Source organism: Dermochelys coriacea, chromosome 2 (genome assembly GCF_009764565.3).
Source record: "Dermochelys coriacea isolate rDerCor1 chromosome 2, rDerCor1.pri.v4, whole genome shotgun sequence".
Taxonomy (NCBI): Eukaryota; Metazoa; Chordata; order Testudines; family Dermochelyidae; genus Dermochelys; species Dermochelys coriacea.
This window is the reverse complement of record NC_050069.1, coordinates 42,826,815-42,835,897: the sequence shown is the minus strand read 5'-3', so window position 1 is coordinate 42,835,897 and position 9,083 is coordinate 42,826,815.

Sequence of the window (9,083 nt, the reverse complement as noted above, 5' to 3'; positions counted from 1 at the left end):
CTAGCCAACCTCCGTCCCCCTGGGACATCCAAATGAGATGTCATTGTCTGTGCAAATGTGCTGTGATCATATGTACATTGCTGGGTCACCTAGACCTGAGCCCAGCTGGCGGAGGTTGAGTTACACGACCGAGCCCTGCTGTGCTTAGCTTTTCTGGGTGAGGCTGGAATGGACCCCTGGCCTCTGCTCCTTCTTGCCTGCAAGATAGATGTTTGGGGGGGGGGGGGAGATAAATGGCATTACTCTCCCAAGTGCTGCCTATTTGTGCCAAAGTGAGTTGTCACCCAGAGTGCACTGTACACATCCGTAAAAGAAAATTGTACTTCTCCTTTGTTACGTCCTTTGATCAGCTGTGAAGTAACAATTTTGGCATTTATATGGCAGTTCTCAGCTCTCCAGCTGTCGTTTCAGGTTGTGTGCAAACTCAGGCTAGTATAATGGTATTGATTACAGTTGATTCCTATTTTCCATCTTATCTTTGCAACCATAAGGGCTAAATAATTCTCTTTTTAAAATGAAAGCTGAGATTCCAGAAAAAGAGAGAGAGAGAGAGAGAGAGAGAGAGACCAGCTTGTCCAGCAACCCTGAGCCAGCCCAGTCTGACTCCCAAAAGGTTGAGAGGGAAATTACAGAAACTTGTGCCCTCCAGTTTGTGAACTTGTGATTCGTATTCTTCTAACCTGTAAGACCAACACTGAGGGCAACACTGGGGCAGGCAGCTAGCACCAGGCCAGGGCCTGGTAGGGAGCACAGGCAGGCAGGCAGGAAACACTAGAGAAGGGGAAGGGGGGCACCAGGAGGCGCCGAGCCAGGAACAGGCAGGAAAGCCTGCTGGTGGGGCGGAGATTCCGCACTCTGCTCTTGCCACACTGCGCACTTCAGAGTTAAAGGAGAAAGCAGCTTCAGAGAAGGATTCTTCCTGCCCTGTTCAATCAGGAGCCTCTTTGGGTATGTCTACACTACGAAATTAGGTTGGATTTATAGAAGTCGGTTTTGTAGAAAGCATTTTTATACAGTCGAGTGTGTGTGTCCCCACACAAATGCTCTAAGTGCATGTAGTCGGCGGACTGTGTCCACAGTACCAAGGCAACAGTCAACTTCCAGAGCTTTGCACTGGGGGTAGCTATCCCACAGTTCCCACAGTCTCCACCGCTCATTTCAATTCTGGATAGAAATCCCAATGCCTGATGGGGCTAAAACATTGTCGCGGGTGGTTCTGGGCACATATCGTCAGGCCCCCGTTCCCTCCCTCTCTCTGTAAAAGCAAGGGCAGACAATTGTTTTGCACCTTTTTTCTTGAGTTACCTGTGCAGACACCATACCATGGCAAGCATGGAGCCCGCTCAGCTAACCGTCACTGGATGTCTCCTGGGTGCTGGCGGACATGGTACTGCATTGCTACACAGCAGCAGTTTATTGCCTTTTGGCAGCAGACAGTGCAGTATGACTGGTAGCTGTCGTTGACGTAGTCCTGGGTGCTCTTTTAACCGGGTGCCTGGGCAAATATGGGAGTGACTCAGCCAGGTCATTTCTCTTGTTTCATCTCATGGCGATTTAGTCCTACCGGCAGTGCACTGTCTTTTAATTTGCAGCCAGCAGAAGACGATGGCCAGTAGTCATACTGCACCGTCTTCTGCTGAGCACCCAGGAGGTGACAATGGCTAGCGGTCGTACTGCACAGTCTGCTGCCAGCATGATGTATAAAGATAGATGAAGTGGCTCAAAACAAGAAATAGACCAGATTTGTTTTGTATTCATTTTCTCCTCCTCTCCTCTGTGAAATCAACGGCCTGCTAAACCCAGTTTTGAGTTCTATCCTTGAGGCGGCTATTCAGTTTCTCGCAAAGCCACCCCCTTTGTTGATTTTAATTCTCTGTAAGCCACCCTGTAAGCCATGTCGTCAGTCGCCCCTCTCTCCGTCAGGGCAACAGCAGACAATCGTTCCGCGCCTTTTTTCTGTGCACACGCCATACCACGGCAAGCATGGAGCCCGCTCAGATCACTTTGGCAATTAGGAGCACATTAAACACCATGCGCATTATCCAGCAGTATATGCAGCACCAGAACCTGGCAAAGCGAAACCGGGCAAGTAGGTGACATCAGTGCGGTGACGAGAGTGATGAGGACATGGACACAGACTTCTCTCAAAGCATTGGCCCTGGCAATGTGGGCATCATGGTGCTAATGGGGCAGGTTCATGCGGTGGAACGCCAATTCTGGGCTCGGGAAACAAGCACAGACTGGTGGGACCGCATAGTATTGCGGGTCTGGGACGATTCCCAGTGGCTGCGAAACTTTCACATGCGTAAGGGCACTTTCATGGAACTTTGTGACTTGCTTTCCCCTGCCCTGAGGCGCAAGAATACCAAGATGAGAGCAGCCCTCACAATTCAGAAGTGAGTCGCAATAGCCCTGTGGAAGCTTGCAACGCCAGACAGCTACCAGTCAGTCGGGAATCAATTTGGAGTGTGGGGGCTGCTGTGACGCAAGTATCCAATGCAATCAAAGATCTGCTGATATCAAGGGTAATGACCCTGGGAAATGTGCAGGTCATAGTAGATGGCTTTGCTGCAATGGGATTCCCTAACTGTGGTGGGGCCATAGACGGAACCCATATCCCTATTTTGGCACCGGAGCACCAAGCCGGCAAGTACATAAACCGCAAGGGGTACTTTTCATTAGTGCTGCAAGCACTGGTGGATCACAAAGGACGTTTCACCAACATCAACGTGGGATGGCCGGGAAAGGTAAATGATGCTCGCATCTTCAGGAACTCTGGCCTGTTTCAAAAGCTGCAGGAAGGGACTTTCTTCCCAGACCAGAAAATAACCATTGGGGATGTTGAAATGCCTATAGTTATCCTTGGGGACCCAGCCTACCCCTTAATGCCCTGGCTCATGAAGCCATGCATAGGCAGCCTGGAGAGTAGTCAGGAGCTGTTCAACTACAGGCTGAGCAAGTGCAGAATGGTGATAGAATGTGCATTTGGATGTTTAAAAGCGCGCTGGCGCAGTTTACTGACTCTGTTAGACCTCAGCGAAACCAATATTCCCACTGTTATTACTGCTTGCTGTGCGCTCCACAATATCTGTGAGAGTAAGGGGGAGACGTTTATGGCGGGGTGGGAGGTTGAGGCAAATCGCCTGGCTGCTGGTTACGCACAGCCAGACACCAGGGCGGTTAGAAGAGCACAGGAGGGTGCGGGGCGCATCAGAGAAGCTTTGAAAACCAGTTTCATGACTGGCCAGGCTACGGTGTGAAAGTTCTCTTTGTTTCTCCTTGATGAAATCCCCCGCCCCTTGGTTCACTCTATTTCCCTGTAAGCTAACCACCTCCCCTCCTCCCTTCAATCACCGCTTGCAGAGGCAATAAAGTCATTGTTGCTTCACATTCATGCATTCTTTATTAATTCATCACACAAATAGGGGGATAATTACCAAGGTAGCCCAGGAGTGGTGGTGGAGGAGGGAAGGAAAAGGCCACACAGCACTTTAAAAGTTTAAAACTTATTGAATGCCAGCCTTCTGTTACTTGGGCAATCCTCTGGGGTGGAGTGGCTGGGTAGCCAGAGGCCCTCCCAACGCGTTCTTGGGCGTCTGGGTAAGGAGGCTATGGAACTTGGGGAGGAGGGCAGTTGGTTACACAGGGGCTGTAGCAGCAGTCTGTGCTCCTGCTGCCTTTCCTGCAGCTCAACCATACACTGGAGCATATTAGTTTGATCCTCCAGCAGCCTCAGCATTGAATCCTGCCTCCTCTCATCACGCTGCCACCACCTTTCACCTTCAGCCCTCTCTTCAGCCCGCCACCTCTCCTCCCGGTCATTTTGTGCTTTCCTGCACTCTGACATTGCCTGCCTCCATGCATTCGTCTGTGCTCTGTCAGTGTGGGAGGACAGCATAAGCTCAGAGAACATTTCATAGCGAGTGCTTTTTTTCCGCCTTCTAATCTTCGCTAGCCTCTGGGAACTAGAAGATCCTGTGATCCTTGAAACACATGCAGCTGGTGGAGAAAAAAAAAAGGGACAGTGGTATTTGAAAAGATACATTTTATAGAACAATGGGTACACTCTTTCACGGTAAACCTTGCTGTTAACATTACATACATAGCACATGTGTTTTTGTTACAAGGTCGCATTTTGCCTCCTCCCCGCCCCCACGTGGCTAACAGTGGGGAACATTTCTGTTCAGCCATAGGCAAACAGCCCAGCAGGAACGGGCACCTCTGAATGTCCCCTTAAGAAAAGCGCCCTATTTCAACCAGGTGACCATGAATGATATCACTCTCCTGAGGATAACACAGAGAGATAAAGAACGGATGTTGTTTGAACACCAGCATACACACACTGCAATGCTTTGTTCTACAATGATTTCCGAGTACGTGCTACTGGCCTGAAGTGGTAAAGTGTCCTACCATGGTGGATGGAATAAGGCTGCCCTCCCCAGAAACCTTTTGCAAAGGCTTTGGGAGTATATCCAGGAGAGCCACGAATGCCAGGGCAAAAATCAATCATTAAACATGCTGGCATTTAAACCTTTTATAGTATTTTAAAAGGTACACTCACCAGAGATCTCTTCTCCGCCTGGTGGGTCCAGGAGGCAGCCTTGGGTGGGCTTGGGGGGTACTGGCTCCAGGTCCAGGATGAGAAACAGTTCCTGGCTGTCAGGAAAACCGGTTTCTCTGCTTGTTTGCTGTAAGCTATCTACAGCCTCCTCCTCATCGTCTTCCTCGTCCCCAAAACCTGCTTCCATGTTGCCTCCATGTCCATTGAAGGAGTCAAACAACAGGGCTGGGGTAGTGGTGGCTGAACCCCCTAAAATGGCATGCAGCTCATCATAGAAGCAGCATGTTTGGGGCTCTGACCCGGAGCAGCCGTTCGCCTCTCTGGTTTTCTGGTAGGCTTGCCTCAGCTCCTTAAGTTTCACGTGGCACTGCTTCGGGTCCCTGTTATGGCCTCTGTCCTTCATGCCCTGGGAGATTTTCACAAATGTTTTGGCATTTCAAAAACTGGAACGTAGTTCTGATAGCACAGATTCCTATCCCCATACAGTGATCAGATCCCGTACCTCCCACTCGGTCCATGCTGGAGCTCTTTTGTGATTCTGGGACTCCATCATGGTCACCTGTGCTGATGAGCTCTGCCTGGTCACCTGCAGCTTGCCACACTGGCCAAACAGGAAATTGAAATTCAAAAGTTTGCGGGCCTTTTCCTGTCTACCTGGTCAGTGCATCTGAGTTGAGAGTGCTGTCCAGAGCGGTTACAATGGAGCACTCTGGGATAGCTCCCAGAGGCCAATACCATCTAATTGCGTCCACAGTACCCCAAATTTGACCCAGCAAAACCGATTTCAGCGCTAATCCCCTTGTCGGGGTTGAGTATGGAAATTGATTTTAGAGCCCTTTAAGTCGAAAAAAAGGGCTTTGTCATGTGGATGGGTGCAGGGTTACATCGAATTTAGCAGCGTTAAATCAACACCTAATATAGACCAGGGCTTAGAAAGCATTCCCCATCACCAGGCTTAAGCTGAGTGGACAGGTTGTTCCATACAGTGACTCACAGGACATCCCAGCACAGCTTCTTAATGCAGAAGAGCAACAAACCCACTTTACCCTATGCACCCACTGCCTCTCCCTCCCGCATTCCCTCTTGTTGCTTTACCTGTCCCTCCCACTGAATTCAATGCCACTGCCCCTCAACTTTTCCATTACTCTTCCAGACACTCCTGTGGTACCCAGGCTCCCCTCCTTCTCCCATTTAGGATGACCAGCTGTCCCAGTTTTATAGGGACAGTCCCAATATTCAGGGCTTTGTCTTATATAGGCACCCATCACTCCCCACCCCGATGAGGAGAGCTGCTATGGGTGGAGGGCAGTATGTTGTCCAAAGGTGACCTATAGACCATCATTTAAAAGGTAATCTGGCCCTTTCCACAGAGTGAATTTGACCCCTTGCACTATGATATCTCTGCAAGCTTCTGCTCTTCTATGAGCCATGCATGCAATCTCTAACCCTTAGCCACAGCACTGTAACACTGACTGTCTAGTGCCTCAGGCTTTCCCCCCCAACTTCTCATTTTCCCATGCAGGATGTGGCAGCAGGTCAACAGCAGACCCCTGCACAAGGGAGGGAATTCATATCTGCTCTCCTGGTGCGCCTGACATTACTCCAAGCACACCAGGCATATCAGTGAGAGGAAGCAGACATAGCCACAGCAGCATGGAGCAAAGGCGTGTCCTGTTGGCCACATTTTGTCCACGTTGGTGTTCAGCCTGGCCCACCAGCTTTTGGTGCCACATTTGAGAGAGACATTCAAGGCCAGATCCACAGTTGGTGTAAACTGACATGGCTCCAGGGAGTTCAGTGAAGTTTGGCCAGTTTACACCCAGCTGAAGTATTGCCTCTGTGTTCTATTTTTTCATAAACCAAGCACAAATAGTCTGTTGCCATTTGCCAAGTGCTGTCCCCATGTGCCCTGCAGGTTTAGTATACAGCTCCCATGCCTCATTCTTGTTCCGTCTCCTCTTATTCCTGTCCTCAGTCCATTCTTTCATCAGCCTTCTGCTCTACTTTCCTAATTTAACTTCTTGGGCTAAATTCATTCCAGGAGTAACTTGCGTGACTTCCCTGGTATTCCACCTGGGATGGATTTGGCCTAGTGAATTTATTTCCCTCCTGTTGCTGCCTTCCTCCCTCACATCCTAGTGGCATCTGTGTGTGGGCTGACCAGAACCCCCAGAGCCAGTCACACAAAGAGGCAAAGGAGGGTGAGCACAGTCTGAGGACACAGGTGCAGGAATTACAGCGGTGGAGGAGGGAGTATGTTGTTGTTAGTGGGGGGGAAAAACTAGTCACAAGTGAAGGAATCACCTCACAAAACCTAGCCCCCTCATTGCCTTCCTCTGCCACTCCCCTCTTGTTGCTCCCCTGCCACTCTGCCCTGTGTTTCCCTTGCTACTATTTTTCCTCCACTTCTCTAGTTCTCAAGCGCTCCTCCCTTATGACAGTTCCCCAGCTTCACAGCTCCCAATCCCCACAACTGCTTTCTGCTCTGGTGCTGTCCTGCCATTCCCTCAGCTTCACCTCTTCTACTGCTCCACCCACCTCTCCACCTGCTGGCTTTCCCCAGCCATCCTTCCTGCTGTTTCCTTGACTCATTGTGCTATTTTGTTCTGCCACTACTTCTGCCCTTCCTGTCTCTGCTCCCCTTCTGACTCCTCCATCCCTCCTGCTGCTCCTCCATGAGCCTTAGCACTACTTTCTGGTTCCTTCTGCCCCTTTGGTGCTCTCCCATTGTCCTTGCAGTTTCTCCTGCCCTTCTTGCTGTCTCAGATGTGCTCAACAGCTCCCTACTTCTTCTCTCCTATCATCTCATCTCTGTCCCCAGTCATGGTCCACACTGCTTTTCTCCCTCACACTGCGTCTCACTGATCCCACTTCCTCCCATGGCACTGCTCCTTTTACTACTTCTTCACTTCATTTCCCTATCACACTTCTCTGCCCCAGTCTGCTTCCCACTGCCTCCCTTGCTGGCCTCCAGTCAGTCCCTCTACGGCTGTGTCACAACTCACATCCAGCTTCTTTCCACAATTCCTCTGTGACTCCCCAAGTGTCCATTTTGCTCCCATTTTTGTCTCTCGCTGCCTCTCTTGTTCTTGCATTGCTCTCTGCTGTTTCCTCCACTGATTTCCTCCATTCCCTGGGGTAGGAAGCTTAATACTAATGCAAAACTACAGGTCAGTAGTCTCAGGAGCAACCTCCATCATTTGGATTTTATTTCTACCTGCTGCTTTTACAATAATATGCACTCTCTAAAATTGACCTGTTGGATGGTTTGACATCAGTGGGCTTTCGATCAGTCCCTAGGCTATTGTGCATGTGTGTTGATGATCTATCTCCATGGTGTTGTATTCCAGCCTAGAGTTTGAGGAAGTGCATAAAAACAAATGCATGTAGTATATTACAAGAAATAGAAACAACAATATCCATTTAGAGCAGGGGTTCTCAGGACAAATTTTTTGGTGGCCTCAGAATGTGGCCGCCAACTCTTGCTGGTGGCCGCTCTCACACTTTTTCCTAAAATACTTAATTAGCTTTAGGAAAACCAAATAAATATGCATATATACACGTCCAAATCATTGTAATTTATTTACTGCTAGCTAGTACGTCTGTTGTGAAAAGTAATATTAACAACCATACAAGTATCACTTTTCACAGCAGGCTCACTCAGCCCTGGCAAGACTGGGGACAAATTAAGCCCTGGATGGAGGACCAGGGGAGGCAGTGGGGCCAGGGGAGATGGGGGTGAGGGGTTGGGGGAGGCATCAGGGGGCCAGAGCTTGGTGCCTGTAGCCATACAGTCAGAGCCCAGGGCTGGAGCCCGAAGCCCCATGGCCAGAGCCTGCCACTCCAGGACTGAAGCCCAATGCTTGAGCTCCACCACCTCTGGGAACAGAGGGAACTCATCGGCTGCCTGATCCTACAGCATTGTGCCCCAGGGAACTCCAGAGACGGGCAGGGCCCAATCCGTGCTGGTGGTCCCAGCAACCAACACTAAGGCGGTGCATTCAGGAGCAACAGGGAGGTAGGGTTGCCAACCCTCCAGGATTGGCCTGAAGTCTCCCAGAATCGGCATCGATCTCCTGGTGATTATTGAAAGAAATCCAGGAGATTAATAGAATATTTTAAGACAATGACATAACGTTATGCTGGGAAAAAGATCTCCTGGAATACCTTCCGTCAGAGTTGGCAACTGTACAGGGAGAGGGAGGGGCCACTGCTTTTCCACCCCTCCTCCAATCACAGCCCAGGAGGCTGTGGCAGCAAGAAAAGCCCCTGGTCGCCACATTTGAGAAACACTGATTTAGAGGACCCAGTCAGGATTAGGGCCCCCAAGATGTTCTAAAACCATATAGAAAGGCACTGTCACAGTCCAAAACAACGTACAATTTAATTGAAGCGACAAGTTAAGTTTATAATAGAACAAAATGGGGAAGGAGGGGGAGGCAGCGGTAATAAGATTATGTAGTATTGCAGTCAAGTGCCCCATTTGAATGTTTCCAGCCACATTAAAATATTCTATTTTTAT